This window comes from Sturnus vulgaris, chromosome 30 (genome assembly GCF_052056855.1).
Source record: "Sturnus vulgaris isolate bStuVul1 chromosome 30, bStuVul1.hap1, whole genome shotgun sequence".
Lineage (NCBI taxonomy): Eukaryota > Metazoa > Chordata > Aves > Passeriformes > Sturnidae > Sturnus > Sturnus vulgaris.
The window spans coordinates 4,838,194-4,854,898 of NC_142272.1; positions in this window are offsets into that span (position 1 = coordinate 4,838,194).

Genomic DNA, 16,705 nt, shown 5'->3' on the forward strand with positions numbered 1-16,705 from the left:
TCTGCTCTCCAGACTAAGATGTTGATTCTGAGCTGAGGCCTGAGCCCTTTTGGCCCCAGAGATGATCCCTTGCTGGGTCTCTCAGCCCGGGTTATCTCTTTATGCACTGTCTGTGGTAGGGGTGGGTGGACGTCCTGCCACAGGCACACCTGAACCAAGGAGACCTTTGTGACCCTGCAGGGCCCATGGAGCTAAGGGTTCATGTGACAGTGTGGGACCCCATGGAATCACTTTCTATATGCCTTTACTGTAATCATTATATGTACAGCTTCTATCTCTCAGCTAAGCTCTTAACCATTTGATTTTTGCTTCAAAGTGTGGAGCGGAGAAAGCTCAGATTTGCACAAGGCTGCTCTGAGTCCTGGGAATTGGATGGGGGAAATGGTGGCATATGGGCAAGGACAAAGTGTCATTGATTGTCAGCCAAAAAGGGTCTTAATTTTCATATCTGTTCAGACTGCATTAGGAGGTGCTGGGGATCAATATAACTGGAGATTGCTGATATAAATCCATACACTGGAAAAGAATAAATGGCAAAAAAGATATTCACTCTTTTTGTTTTTAAATAAAATATGTTTTGAATGGAGTGGAAGTCCTGCTTTATGCTCAGGTTTCTAGTAGTAGCTCTGTTTCAGGTGACTTGTAGCCCAAATTGCTCCTGCTCTCATGTTCTTTAGAATGGCTGATTAGGTCTATTATAAAAGGAATTATTCACTGAATGGACACAAGATTAACAGACAAGAGACTTTAAATAGACTATTTACTGCACAGGATAAAGAAAAGAATTACAGGTAGATACAAACACAGTGCACAATAAAGTTCCCTGGTTCCCTATTACAGCTAGTGAAGAAATAGCAGAGATCAGGAGTCAATGTAACTTACCACCAAACTGATGAGGGAGTACACAGGCAGCCCTTTCACTCAGCTTCCACAAAAGGAACCACAAAGATGCATCCAGACTTGAGAGAGAAGCCCTACCTGTTTGCAGGGACTATGCAGAAGATTTCTGCTTGGTTAAAGTTCTGTGTGGCTTTTCTAGTTTATAAAGTGAAGTGTGTGTCACTCAGAAATTCAAGGCTCATCTCCCTTCAGCTGCTCTCAAGGCCAGATGTTCATGGTCAGCTGGGAATTCCACCCCCCTGGCACCAGAGAGAACTCAGGACAGGACAGATGTCGGGCCTGGGTTATCTCAGCAATTCCTGAGAGGGGGAAGATGCCCTGAGTGATGGCCCCAGCTGATGGACAGAAGAGATGAGCTCTGCTGGGCCATAGGGGAAGTCCTGCTGCAGGAACCTCATGGAACCAAGGCTCTGTTGTGACAGATCAAGTCACAAAAAATGGGGCTTCTTGGAACCCAGGAGAACATTGTGGGGCAATGGAAACTGATGGAGCCAAGTGTCAATTGTCAGAACAGAGAGGCCTCATGGAACCCAAGTCACCCAAGGGACTCCATGGAATCTCATGGAACAAACTGTCAGGTGTAACACAGCAGGGTGTCATGGAACACAGGTGCCACTGGGACATTGCCACTGCTCATGGAACCAAGTGTCCATTGTGACACAACTGGGCATAATGGAACACAGGAGACCACTGTGACACAAGGGAATCTCAAGAAACCAAGACTGCATTGTGAGACAGCAGGGTGTCAGGGAACCAAGGGAACCATTGTGAGTCAATGGAATGTCCTGGAAGAACAGGTAGATTTTCAAGAGAGCAGGACCTGATGGAACCCAGGTGCCAATGGGACATTTCCAAGGCTCATGCAAGCAAGCATCCATTGTGACAGAGCCAGGCCTAATGGAGCAAAGAAGAACATGGTTACCCAATGGAATCTGATGGAACCAAGTGTCCACAGTTTCACAGTGCTGCCTTATAGAGTGGTGGAGACCATTGTGTTGCAATTGAATATGCTGGAACTGTTGTGACAAATGTGGGCTTTATGAAACCAAGGAGGCAGTAGAATCTCAAGGAAACAAGGGTCAATTGTGAACACATCAGATGCTCAGGAAAATAAGGAGAACAGTGTAACATAGTGGAATCTCATGGAACCAAGTCTTTATTTTGACAAAGTAGGACTGAATAGGAGACAGGTGCCATTGGGACACTGCCAGCTCTTGTGGAATCCAGTGTCCATTGGGACACAGGGCAGGTCATGGAAACTTAGGGAGCATTGTGATGCAACAGAACCAAGGGTCAATTGTGACAGAGAGGGGCCACATGGAACACAAGGGCCATGGAAATATTGCCAGGCCTAATAGAAACAAAACTCCACGGTGGCAGAACAAGGTCTCGTGAGATCTGGGAGAGCACTGTGAAACAATGGAATCTCATGGAAGCAAGTGTCCATTGTGACATGGCAGGGCCTGATGGCACCTATGTGCCACTGGGACTGTGCCAAGGCTCGTGCAAGCAAGGCTCCACTGTGACAACGAACAGCCTCATGGCACCCTGGAGGACATTGTGTCACAGTGGAATCTCATGGAACCAAAGCTCCATTGTGACAAAGAGTGGCCTGATGGAAACCCAGTGCCACTGGGACATCTCCAGCCTTGAAGGAAGCAAGTGTCCATTTTGACACAGCAAAGCCTTGTGAATCACAGGAGAGCACAGTGACACCGTGGAGTCTTGGGGAACCAAGTGTCAATTGTAAACCCATGGAAGCCAGGAGACCATTGTGACACTGTGGAATTGCATGGAAGCAAATGTCCACTGTTTCATGTTTCATGTTGCGGCCTCACAGAGCACTGGAGACCATTGTGACAGAATAGAAAAATGTGGAGCAAAGGCTCTTGTAAGAGTCAGTCTGGAGTTTCCCTCATTTGCCTCATGACCATCGCGAGGATAGAGGCTGTCCCAAGGACCCCCACCCACTTCTGGACAGGAGTTCTGGCCTGGCCGAGGTGGATGCTGGCCAAGGGACTGTTTGCTGGTGCTCTGTGCTTGCTGTGCTGTCCACGGTACAGAGCCTTTGAACAGGTACTGCACCTACAGCTGCTTCTCGGAGCACCACTGCATGTTCTGTCTCGAGCACCTCACAATGGCCCATAAATCTCCCACCTCTTGGCCAGACTCTACTCACTTTGGAAAAGGACTATAAGAAAGCGACCCTCTGGAGAAGCCTTTGAGATCTCCCCACAGAAGACGTGTCTATTGGCTGGGATCACCAGGACACCGGAGTCTCTTGGGCCAGACCACGAGGACATCCGTCTCATCTGTCAGTAGCTATTCCCCATTCTCCCCTTTCTCTAACTAACTCAGAAAACACTTAATAAATGCAGCAACATGTTGCATATTCATAGACATTCATGCATTATTCAGAATCATTCTCTCCAACCTGTAAATCATTATTTTTTCCTGCCCTGGGGTTCTGGTGTTCCATAATCCAAGAATGTGAACAATTTCTTGATTATCTTTTTTCCATTCCCTGAGTTAGGTACATGAACAAAAGATTTTACATCAAAATGTTGTAGTCCAAAAAAATACATTTATCACTACTATTTATAAGTTCTGTTAATCACAGAGCTATAAGAAACTATGTTCATACAGCAAAGTTTTCCAACAGACAGCATTCATTTTAATATTTGCAAAAAGACAATAATATAATATGTACTTATAACACATCTAGGATTCAAATTTCTTTTCTGAGTCTGGAAGAGTCATAGCTGGGGCACCAATCACTTTGTTATTTTTCATTTTCTCAGCTTTTTTTCCTTTTCTCCTGTCTATACCACAACCTTGAGGCTATTGACGTTTAGAAAGTGATACAATGTCATAGGTAGAACAGAATCCTCAATCCAGGTCATGCAAAATATCCTATTAATGCTCAGAATTCTTGCACCTCCTTTTCAGTCCTGGATTACTTCTGAGATTCTCCAGACCCTCTCTGGGTCAATACACCACAAACCTACAGTCAAAATACATCCAAATATTTAACTATTTTTTAGAGCATTTGCTCTTTTTTTTTCAAATAATCAAAGATGCTTTTTTTAGCCTGAACATTCAGCCAATTTGCAGAGGCTTCTTCTACCACCTCTTGTCCTCCTGATTGCAGCAAGTCATCCACATCCTGTATTAACCCAATCCCTGGGGGTGGGGTAAATTCTTGTGATGTTTTCTGCAAGGCTTCCCCCAATAAGGCTGGTGCTTCCGTGCAACCCTGCAGAAGGACCGTCCATGTCTTTTCCATTTTGCCTTCTACCTCTTGTTCCCAGTCAAAGGCAAAATACAGTTTACCATCCTGTGTGAGTGGGCATCCCCAGAAAGCATCTTTGCCATCAAGGAGTGAATGGTGGCAGTGTGAGGAGGGAACCTGGTTCAGGATGGTGTAAGGATGTGAGAGCCCCTGGGTGCTGGGGCCCCCTTGGGCCCTGGGGTTCATCCCTCAGGGGCTGTAGAAACTCTGCCATGGCCTTTGCCTTCCCCTTGGCCTTTTCCTCTTCCCTTCTTGCATTCCCCTGCTGTGCCTTTGTGACCAACTGCTCCAGGGGCTTCTTCTGCCCCTCCTGCAGCCCCCTCAGTGCCTGGGGGTGCTCATCCTCTGACAGCTGCTGAGCTTTCTGCAAAATCATTCCTTTCTGCAGTGAGCCAAGGAAAATGCTTAAAAGCTAATCTCGATCCTTGCACGTCCAATGCCCATTTCCCAGCTGTTCCTTCCTGCTGCTCCTTGTGCTGTCGCTGCCGTGACCAGCCCGTATCCCAGAGCCGGTGCCTGTCCCGCCGCAGTGTCCAAACGCGGCCCCCCCGGCGGGCAGGGCCGGCAGCTCCACGGGGCCGGGCAGCGGCCGGGGCGTCCCGCAGCCTCCTGGGGGCCGGGGGCCACTGCCGGGCCTGCAATTGCCGGCGGCTGCTGGGCTCAGGCAGCGCCCGGCGCTGAGCCCCGGCTGCCCCACAGCCCCGGCCCGGCCCCGCAGCTCCCCACAGGCCCCCAGCCCGTGCTCCCGGTGCCGCCCCTCTGCGCCCGCTCCTGCCGCTGCCAGCACAGAGAAACCCCCTGCAATCCTCACCTCCTTGTGTGCCTGTCCTGGCAACCGCGGATACAAACGATCTGGATCAGATGGCAACTTCTGAGGATAAGAGCCTACTGAAAAAAATGCCTCTCCTCAGTATTTTTCTCTTCCTCGTCTTTTACATCATCCTTTTTCTTGCCACATGGATTCCTCCTGCTGCTTCTTGCCTGAGCCATATTCCTGCACACTGCCCTTCACCCAATCCCTTCCCAGCACACCAACAGCATCCATCTCCTGTGGTCTCAATCCCTTCTGGATTTCCCTTATTGCCCCCCTGGGGGTCCATGTCCTTGATTCTCTCTGGGACAATGTGCAAACTCCCTCAACATGCTCCAAAGGGACCCTTCAGAGATATTTTGGGATCATCATCCCTTTTGCCGGGAGCCCTTCCTAGCTCTCCCTTTCTACCCTCCACGGGTGCCCTGCCATGTTCAGTCCCCGAAGATGCCACTGTAGTCACTGCTGAGATTTTCAGTGCTCTCTGGCTGCCGACTCTTCCCAGCCCCCCTGATCTGTCACTCGTCTGTCTCCCGGCCCCAGCGCCCCCCGCCAGGGGAATTTGGGGAGGTGGGAGCGGGGAGCGCCAAGGCCGGGCCCCCCCGCGCTGTGGTGGCGGCAGCGGCTGCAGTGGGGAGCGAGTGCGGGCGGGAGCGGCCGAGAGCCCAGCGCTGCCCCAGCCCGAGCTGCCCCAGCTCCATCGCTGCCCCTGCGCTGGGATGCTGTGGGTTTGGGGGGAAGAGGGAGCCGGCAGTGGGTGCTGAGCCTGGGGGCAGCAGGAGAAGGGAAGGAGAAGCAGGCTTGGAGAACAAAATGGTAAAAGAATGCACGTGGGAGGAGAAGATGGGATTGTGCAGGAGAAGGAAGAATAGTAGGACGAAGAGGAGTGTGAGGAAGAGTAGGGACACAGGAGGAGGAGGAGGAGGCGGAACAGGAAGCAGCTCAAGGTTCCACCCCTTTCTGTATCTGCAGCCTCTCCCCCAGCCCCAAGAGCGTTGCACTCCCCACAGGCACCAGGTGACCGGGAAGAAAAATCCACTCTTTTCAGTGGGGTGAATCTTGGTGTTTCTTAGCTTTATTGGGCTAAATGTCGGTGCTTTTGTTACTTTGGGGGGCCTGAATGTTTATATTTTGGAGGGAGTTTTGGCTGAATCTTGATATTTTGGGTATTTTTGATCTGTGTCTTGATGTTTGGAGGATTTTTGGTTTGAATCGTGGTGTTTTGGTGGATCTTACAGACACAAGATGCCCAATGTCTTCCTGAGCTGCACTTGGGCAAGGAAGAGTCCCCCAACCCAAGGCCCTCTCCTCTTGTTTTCTCCCAAACCAGGATATTTTGTTCCCAAGGTGTGGGCAGATGGAGGAGGAGGAAAAGCCCCAGAGTTCCCTCAGGAGGAGGGGCTGTAAACCCATCCTAGGGAGCTGCGAGGAGCAAAGGCCCTCCCTGAGCAGGGAAGGCGGGCGGAGATTCAGTCAGAGCTCAGAGGTGGTGGAGAAGGCTCATGGAGGGGAGAAGCCCCACAGGTGCTTGGAATGTGGGAAGGATTTCAGCTCCAGCTCCAGCCTGATCCGGCACCAGAGAATGCACAGTGGGGAGAGGCCCTACGAGTGTGGGGAATGTGAGAAGAGCTTTAGGACAATATCTTATCTGTTGCAGCACCAGGTGATCCACACAGGAGAACGGCCCTACACCTGCTTGGAATGTGGAAAGAGCTTTGGGTGGAGCTCCAGCCTGAGAAAACACCAGTGCATCCACACTGGGGAGAGGCCCTACGAGTGTCCCAGGTGTGGGAAGAGGTTTCAGAGCAGCTCCAATCTCCTCAGACATGAGCGGATTCACACAGAGGAGAGGCCCTTCCGCTGCCCCGCCTGCGGGAAGGGCTTCAAGCACAACTCCACCCTCACTGCCCACCGGCGCATCCACACCGGGGAGAGGCCCTACGAGTGTCCTGAGTGTGGGAAGGGCTTCTCCACGAGCTCTCACTTGACCCAGCACCAACGAAGCCACCAATAAAGGAAGGCCTGTGATTGCCCCGAGTGTGGGAAGAGCTTCGTGCTCTGCTCCAGCTCCATCCCTCATGGGAGGATCGGTGTTGGATCATCCCCAGTGAGCCCCGTTGGGCAGAGCCCTGGTGATCCGTGGTCCTGGTGATCCGTGTTGGGTGGGGCGAAGGGATTGGAGAGATTCCTCTCCCTTCTCCTTGTGCTGCTGTGATGTGGTTGGTAATAAATTCCCTCGCTGTGCCCAGGCTGGCTCTGTTGTTCCCGTGCCGGTGCTCGGGGCGGGATCTCTCCTGTTCCTTCTCTCAACTCCCGGGCCTCTCCTCAGCCAATCAGAGAATGCGATGGAGAAGATTCAGCCAATCAGAGAGAGCAGCTGTGATGACTCACCGCTTGCTGGGCAGACCCGCAGCACCCAGTGTTCCCCACCTGGGCCCCACCCTCCCCGCCCAATCACGATCCCCCCGCGGGGTCCCCCCAAGTCCCTCCCCAGTCCCGCCCCACAATAAACGGGACTGCGGCAAACTGGGAAGATTTATTTGGAACACGGGGAGCAGCTGAGCTGGGGCAGAGTGACTGCGGGGCTGGGGGGACACACAACACTCCCAAAATCAGCGTGGGGGTGGAGCAGGGGGTTCTGGCTGGGCTCGAGGCCACGGGGAGGGGCTGAAGCCGCTGCTGGGTCAGGTGCTCTGTGGGCAGAGAAAAGGGGGTGAAACTGAGCCAGGGGTCCTCAGGGAGAGCACACACACTCCGGGACCCCCCGTCACCTTCTTACACAGGTAGAAGCTGAGCCCCAGCGCCAGGAAGACAAAGCCCAACAAGGAGACCCTGATCCCCATCAGCACCCATCAGCTTTGGGCGGTGTCTGGCGGCGTCTTTAGGGGTCCGCAGGGGCCAGGACCCCCCAAAACCTCTCACAGATACCCAAATCCCCTCTAATCACATTCTCAATTGCTGCCAGCCAAAGTCAGGATTCCCTGAAACCTCCTCCCAGTCTCTTCCCAGCCTACCCAGGATCCACCAGATCCCCTCCTGTCCTTCCCAGGATCCCATAACCCCGTCCCATTTTCCCCCGACCACCCCAAGACCCCCAGTCTTTCTCCCAGTCCCTTCCCAGCCCCACCAGGACTCACCAAGACCCTCCCAGCCTCTTTCCAGCACAACCAGCCTCATTCCAACTCCTGCTTTCCAAACCCTGATCTTTTCCCAGCCCCACCCAGTTCACTCAAATCCCTCCCAATTACACCCAGCACCCCCAGACTCCCTCCCAGTGCCCACCAGGACCCCTGGAACCCCATTCCACCCTCCACAGCATCCTTTAAACTCCTCAGCCCTTCCAGACCCCTGAACCATACTCCCAGTTTTAACCAGGCTCTCTCAAACTCCCTCCCAGTTACTCCCAGCACACCCCACTCCCTCTCCCAGCCCCCTCAGTGCCTCCCCCACTCCCCCCGCACTGTGGGGTCCGGGCCGTGCCCCAGTGCCAGCTCAGGGGGTGCTCCAGGCTGACGTGCTCCACCTGGCAGCTGGAGCTGACCCCGTGCCAGGGGAGGTTTCCAGCTCCTAGTGCTGCTGGAAACCAGGTCGGTGGCCACCACATGCCCTGAGAGCTCCTGCTTGCCCTGGAACCAGCTCAGCTGGATCTCGGCAGGGGAGAAATCCATCCCAGAGCAGAGCAGGCAGCTGGGGCCGGGCTGGGAGTTGGAGGGAACCAGTGAGATGGACTCACTGAGGGGCACTGGGAGAGAGTGGGGACACACTGGGATCAGCTGGGGGGGGAACTGGGAGAGATGAAAGAGGGCTGGTATGGCAATGAGAGTGACTGGGAATGAAACTGGAGAGAGTGGGGGAACACTGGGAGAGAGTGGAGTGGATTAGGGCAAAGGGAGTGGGTGGGGGTCTGGGATTGGACTGGAAAAGGACTTGGAAAGATTGGGAAGGACTGGGAAGGCATTGGGAGACGGGGTGGAGGTCTGAGAGTGGGGTTAGAAGGACTGGGAGTGGACTGGGAATGGAATGGCTGTGGACTGAGGAATTGGGAGGGATTCTGGTGACACTGGGAGGGACTGTGAGGACACTGGGAGAGACTGGGATGGACTGGGAGAGCCTAACTTGGGATGAGGGGGCAGGAGGCCCCGGGAATGGGCACAAGAAGGGCTGACGTGTCTCGGGTGATTCCCAGGGAGGTTTTCAGGAGTTCCAGGGTCATTCCCAGGGCAGACCCCGAGGGGACACGCTCTGCCCCACGCTCACCTCTGTGCTCCACGAGGAACGGGCTGGACAACTCGTAGTTGTGCCAGCAGTGCCTGTCCACCACAGCCCGTCTGTACTCCATCCATTGCAGGTCGCTGTTCCAGTACCTGGCAGCCTTCTGTCTCAATGAAGAGATGGAGCTGTCACCCCAGTGTCTGGTTGGTACCACCAGCACAGCCCACACGGCACCAGCACTGGCTGAGCTCCATGTCCAGGAGCAGCCATGGATGCCCACGGTGCGGGCAGGCAGGAGCCAGGCAGGGGCTGCTGTGACCAGCGGAGGGCCCCGAGGGGCTGGGGGAGCCCGTGCTGAGCATCCCTGGGCGGAGGGCACATCTCCTTCAGTGGCATCATCTGGGCCTGGACCTCCTCCAATGTCATGCCAGGAAAAGAGGGGAGCCATGGAGAGCATCTCCAGAGACACAGCCTGACCAGCAGTGTCAGCAGGCAAAACAAAGGTTTTGCTAAGCAATGGCCCTTTGATGGAGCAAAACATTTACAATCAGGGCAGTCCATTTGTGCAGATGGGGGTACACTCTGGGGGTGCAGCTAAGGCCATGAGGTCACAGCAGGCTCTGGGGTCCCAGAGGTCCCAGAGCCCCGTGGTTGCACAGCACCACAGCCACCGAGCAGTCAGTCCTTGAGCACAACTGCTGCGGCAGCAGCGGCGGCGGCGGCAGCGGTGCTGACATTGGGACAGCGGTGTCAGGACAGCGGGGGCAGCAAGAGCTGCGGGACTGGCACAGGACAAGGCACCGTGGCCCTTGCTCTGCGCCTCGTCCTCCTGCTCCTCCTGGCACTGGCCCTGCCTGCCAGGGCTGCCCAGGCAGCTCCGTGGCGAGCACAGGGAGCAGGTGAGCCGGCGGCCTGGCTCCCCTTTCCCGGGACAGCGCTCCCTTCTCCCCAGGGAGCGTTGGGGATGGTTTTGCATAGGGCTTTAGGGAGGCTTTCCTCAATGGGAGGGAGAGAGCCCAGAGGGGCCCTGGGCTGTTCCGGTTTTCCCTCCAGGGATGTTGAACAGGGCATGGAGAGTGTGAAGAGTGACCATAGTCAGCCCAGAGCTCCCCAGGCCCCTCTGCAGCTTTGGCCATCTCCATTCACATCTGGCTCACACAGCTTTACCCGAGCCCCTTGCAGTGCCCAGTTCCCTAAGGCAGAAGAGCATCCCAGAACACCATGGAAATGGTTCTCATCTGTGCTTCCTTCTAGACTGGGATCGTGACATGGTTTATTTTGAAAAACTGCTGAATGACAGGATGAAGATTCTAGAGCATGGTGGAGGCAAGTTCTCAGTGCACCTTTCCTGACAAAATAATTTCTGTCACTATGGCAAGAGCTCACTCCTGTGATGATTCCTTTACATAATCTCAGGGTTGAGGCATTCTGTAAACCATGCCCTGCTCCCTTGTGGAGCCATGACTGGTCCCACAGGATTGCTGCCAGTGGGAGGAAGGAGCATTTAGCTGTCAATGCTCTTCCCGTGTGCAATGCCAGTGTCTCCTTCTGTGTGCTCTGTGCAGCCTCAGAGAAGATCAGGACGGAAAGGAAGGGAAGGGCCCAGGACTGTGTCCCTGGGCTGATCCTTGCATGGCTCCTTTGCCGGCCCCAGGCAGCCTGAGGATCTCCTGCAGTGCTGGGAGCTGTTGTGCTCTGCCTTTCTTTGCAGATGACCCTGTTGGGGAAGGTGATCTGGCTTCCCAACCCACGTTCAGGGATGAGTCTCTGGGAGATGGTGAGGGTAGGTCAAGGCCTTTCACCCTGAGGGAGCTGCCAGCTCAGAGCCCAAAGCTCGGCCAGGGGGCATCGCTGCAGGTGCCAGGACAGAGCCGTGCACGTGTGTGCCCTCGCCCTGTGCAATCCCCTCACTGCTCCTGAGGCTCAGGCCTGGCAGCTGTTTGAGAGTGAGGGCCCTGGCTCTGGCTCAGAAGCCCAAATGTTTCTTGAACCTAATCCATGACTTTGCCAAGGATTGCCTTCTGAAGGTGCAGCCTATCCAATGGGGAATAGTTCCATCTGATCCAGCTGTCCCTTTTTCTTTCTCAAGTGATGGACCAAAAGTCTGTGCAGAAGGAGTCCCATTTCAGAGGCAGCAGTGGGCCGGTGCCAGCCTCTACTGAAGGTGGGGAAGTGATGCCAGACACGGGCACAGGCACAGGAGGTCATTGCTGTGCCAGGCTCAGCCCTGGGCAGGGCTGTGTGGCAGCAGCTCTTCCCCCAGGGCCTGCCCTTGCACGGCCCTGCAGCAGCCAAAGCTGGAGGCGCCTCAGCTTTGAGGCCTCTGGAGCTCGTTCCCAGCTCCTGGGAAACGGGACTCATGCACCAAGGTCCCTCCCGCTGCAGCTGCTCCTGGAGCTGCCCTGAGTGCCCAGAGGCCCAAGGCACAGGAGCAGCCCCGAGCGGGAGCCCTGCTGCGAGCCCAGGGCCACAGCCAGCCCTGGCTCCCGACTGGGCAGGGGCTGCACTGGGTCCTGACAGGGCCTGACTCTGTCCCCTTGGGCTGGGGGAGCTGTCCCGGGGCAGGGAGCCTCGGGGCTGGCAGTGGCTGCTCAGGGATGGGTCGGGCCCAGGTCCCTGGAAGGAGCAACTGCCCAAGCAGCTGCGCTGGCCCCGGGCTCTCCTCCCGGCCTTCTGGGCTTTGTTGGGTGGCACAGCCTGTGCCAAGGGGTGCCAAGGTGCCTGCAGGTACCAGCTCTGCGGGAAACAGAGAACGTCCTGGCTGTGACCAGCGAGCTGCCAGCTCAGCAGTGGAGCACAGCAAGGACTCATGCTCCCCATTGATCACACAGATGCAGCCAGCACCTCAACGTGTGTTCCTGATTCCCAGAAGGGCACTGGAAAGGGTTTCTGTCAGGGAACACGCTGCTGGCTAGAGTTAATGGCAGGCTTGGCTATTCCATGGCACACAGGTGATGGGGACCCCTGTAAGGCTGGCAGATGACTGGGGTCTGTCAGGAGGCACACGGGTATGGTGTGGAGTTTTCCAATAAGATATGTGGGGTTTGGGTTCTTTGTCAGTGGTGCATGTGGCTGGGGTTCCTCCTGAGGTTCTATGGGGATTTGGGGTCCCTTCTATGGCGTACAGGTGACTGGAGAGCTCTGTAAGTTTGGCAGGGAGGTTGAGCTCCTCATGATTTACGTGGCAGTTTAGTGGTTGTTGTCAAAGCCTGCAGAGGAGCTGAGTCCATCCTAAGGTGGACAGGGGCTGGATTCTTTTGTGAGGCACAAAGGGATATTCTGGGCTCTCTGCTTGGTTTTGCAGGGATCCCTCATGAGGTGTGCAGAGGGGTTAAACTAGACGTGTTTTTTAAGGCTTCTCAGCACAGCAAAGGGACACTGTGGCTCCAGGCTGTGCAAAGTCGGCGGGAAGCTTCCCGCAAAGCCGGACCCGGCCCGGGCCCAGCGGGCGGGCGGAGCCCATCCCTTGGGGGCCGGGCGGGGCCTCTGGAGCCTCCGCGCCCTGGTCGGGCCGGGTCCCGCGGCCGGGCCGGGCCGGGTCAGGGCCCCGGCGGGGAAGGGCCGCGGCCCCGGGCTGCGATGGGGCTGCCGAGCTGCGCCGGAGGCACAACAAGGGCCTGGCTACACCCTGGGCCTGTGCTGCAGCCACACACACATTGACAGCCACGGCCATTGACCTGGGCCTGTGCTCCAGCCACACACACATTGACAGCCACGGCCATTGGCCCTGGGCCTGTGCTGCAGCCACACACACATTGACAGTCACGGCCATTGGCCCTGGGCCTGTGCTGGAGCCACACACACATTGACAGCCACGGCCATTGGCCCTGGGCCTGCGCTGCAGCCACACACACATTGACAGCCATGGCCATTGGCCCTGGGCCTGTGCTGCAGCCACACACACAGTGACAGCCAGGGCTGCTCCCTGGGGCACAGGAGGCACCCGGGGCTATAACTGAGGCCGTGGTTTCTCACACTGAAGGGAGGTTGGCTCTGTTCATTCGGGGGGCACAGCTTAAGTTCCAGTTACCTTTGTGAACCCCCTGGGGAAGTGTTTAGGGGCAGAGAGTTCCAACCCTTCTCACTGGGAAGTGTGGCTGATGATGTGGGGCTTTTTAATTTTTTTGCCCTTTAAATTTGTGTCCTGGCAGAGGGTTAAGTTTGCTTGCTTTCAGTAGGGCCCTTTTCTTCTTGGTGCTCAGTGGGGCTGCAATGCAGCCAGGGTTGAAGGAGGATCTCTGGCTGCTTGGGCCATGGTTGTGGGACACCTTGGTTTCATCCTTCTTTTGGCTGTCATTTGTGGTGGTGCTTGTGCAGGCATTTTACAGTAACTAGCTTCAGTTTGTTCATCTTGTCACCAACAATTGGGAATAAACCTCTTGAACAGCACTGTAGTATTAAGAGGCAGGCATGACTTTGTTGAAGTGCTGGATGCACAGGCCATTGGATCACAGGGCCTTCTTGGTGGGGTCTTCGGCACCCTGGTGGTCATTGAAGAAGGAAGCTGATTCTTCTGGCAAAAAGATTGTTTTCCATGTGTGGAAAAGAATCACCTTTCATTTTCCCCATCCATTTCTATACAAAATTATACAGCCAAGTGCATTCATATGTCTCTGTCTTATTACTCTATTTTTCTATCAATCTTACTTATCTATGAAATATTTTTGTGCATGAAAATGACTGGTGGACATTTTTGTGATATCATTAAAAGCCCTTTTTTAAATTTTAATTCTTTTCTACTGTTATGGTTGGTAAATACCTTCTTCCTTAAGCTATGTGCTGGCAATATTGGAGGTAGAAAATATAGTTTTATAGTTTTCTTGTCAAATTTTATTGCAGTATCTCCTGTCTAAAACCCCCTCAAAACCACATCAGCAGGCCAGCTACTGAGCAGAACTTACTGCATAGCAGCAGCTCATGTTTCTACAATGGAAGTGGCTTTTTTTCTTCTGCACATGTATCGAACACAACAAATTGAAAATCTGCTAAGAGCCTTGTTTAGTGTAGCCTGGACTTTGGAAAGGTGGTTGCTGTTAGATCAATACCCAACAAACTGCCTACATTTTTTTTTTGTGACTGCTCTCTGGTGATTTTGGCCTGGCTTCTTTAGGAGGTTCAATTTTAACTTAGAAATGGCACAAGAGCACTCAGTGTGCTCCCGTGGAGCCAGTGCTGTCACAGGACAGATGGAACTGGGACAAATGGCACATTGATTTTGATCTCAACAAGAAGCCACCACAGCTCCTCATGATAGCAACCCCACAGACTGGAAATGGATCCATTAAAATGAACTCATCACAAAGCTTTTAACTGAAACTCTGACATATGGAGCTTGTTCAGTTCTGCCTCTGAGGAAGGGAGTTTGAAGACAAAGAGGTTTAGCAAGGAGATCCATGCACAGTGTCCTGGTTTTGGGCAAATTTGGGGGAAAACCTCCAGAAGGAGCCCCCAGACAGCAAACCCCACGACTCCTCCCCCCCCACCCCACCGGGTTCGGGAAGAATTTCCTCGGAGAAGAGTGGGAGAAAAAACCTGTTTATTTAACAAGCAAGACACTCCCCAGCACAGGGAAAAAAGACAACACCAGCTGACAAAAAAACTCTTTCACCGTTCTGAAGGGATGACAAACTCAGTCTCTCTGGCGAGTGGTCGCTCAGTTATCAGTCTCTGGCGCTGGGGATGACTGCTGCAGGTGACAAAGTGTAGCCTCCCGGTGTTTCTTGGGGTTCCCAGGTCCCCGTCCGTTCAGATGGTATCCAGGAGAGGGAGGGGACGGGCTGGAAGAGAAAACAGTCCAGGGAAAAAGTTGGACTGCCTAGCTGAACTAACTAATAAGCAGAAAGCAAGGGCAAAGCGAAGGAAAGAAAAAGGCAGAAGCGAGCAAGCAGGCAAGCAAGCAGGCAAGCAAGCAGGCAAGCAAGCAAGCAAGCAAGCAAGCAAGCCGAGCTAAAACCTCTCCTAAACATAGACCATGGGGGAGGTGAGCCGGCTGATAACAAGACAAAACAAAGCTTCACTCTCAGAGTCAGTCCTGGAAGCACAGGACATAATACCAAACATAATCAGGACACACGATTGGAGATAGAAACACCATAACATCACCCTAGGACATTCCACCCCTTATCTCCATATCGTGAACATACTAAACAGCATGTAAAAACTTCAGCAAGTAGAAATTTCCATCTTTCACTTATTCGGACACATTTTCTTCCATCTCACTTGCTCAGACCTTTGACACTTACATATTTCCTTCTGTCTCATGCTGCCTCACCCCACAATCAGATCTCCCTGAGGCACACATCGTGTTGTTCCATCTCTCTGCATTACCCACCATGTACAACCTGGTCCTTGAGCAAAGACAATCCCACGAATGGGTTTGTCTGTACTCGGGGCAGAATTGATCCAAACTGCCTTCCTCAACAAACCTCTGATATGTGCCACTGGGACTTTGTCTCCATCTACTATATTCAGGGACTCAGACTGGGCAGGGCCCGCTCGGTTGGTGGAACCCCGGGTGTTAACTAACCAAGTGGCCTTTGCTAAATGCTGCTCCCAGTTTTTGAATGATCCCCCACCCAATGCTCTCAAGGTGGTTTTTAACAGTCCATTGTACCTTTCCACCTTCCCTGCAGCTGGTGCATGGTAGGGGATATGGTACACCCACTCAATGCCATGTTCCCTAGCCCAAGTGTTGATAAGGCTATTCTTGAAATGAGTCCCATTGTCTGACTCAATCCTCTCAGGGGTGCCATGCCTCCAAAGGACCTGCTTTTCCAGGCCCAGGATGGTGTTACGGGCTGTAGCGTGAGACACAGGGTAGGTCTCCAACCATCCAGTGGTGGCTTCCACCATGGTCAGTACATAGCACTTGCCCTGGCGGGTTTGAGGCAGTGTGATGTAATCAATCTGCCAGGCCTCTCCATACTTGTACTTGGACCATCGCCCCCCATACCAGAGGGGCTTCACCCGCTTGGCTTGCTTGATGGCAGCGCATGTCTCACAGTCATGGATAACTTGAGAAATACTGTCCATGGTTAGATCCACCCCTTGGTCTCGTGTCCCACTTATATGTGGCATCTCTGCCCTGATGACCTGAGGCATCATGGGCCCATCGAGCCAGGAACAACTCTCCCTTGTGTTCCCAATCAAGGTCTATCTTCGACACCCCTATCTTTGCAGCCTGATCTACCTGCTGATTGTTTTTCTGCTCTTCATTAGCCCTACTTCTGGGAACATGGGCATCTACATGGCGAACCTTCACAGGTAATTTCTCTAACTGGGTAGCGACATCTTTCCACTCTTCGGCAGCCCAAATTGGTTTTCCTCTACGCTGCCAGTTAGCCTCTTTCCATCTCTCCAACCATCCCCACAGAGCATTGGCTACCATCCATGAATCGGTATAAAGGTAAAGCTTTGGCCACTTCTCTCTTTCAGCAATGTCTAAGGCCAGTTGAACCGCTTTGAGTTCAGCAAGTTGACTGGATCCACCC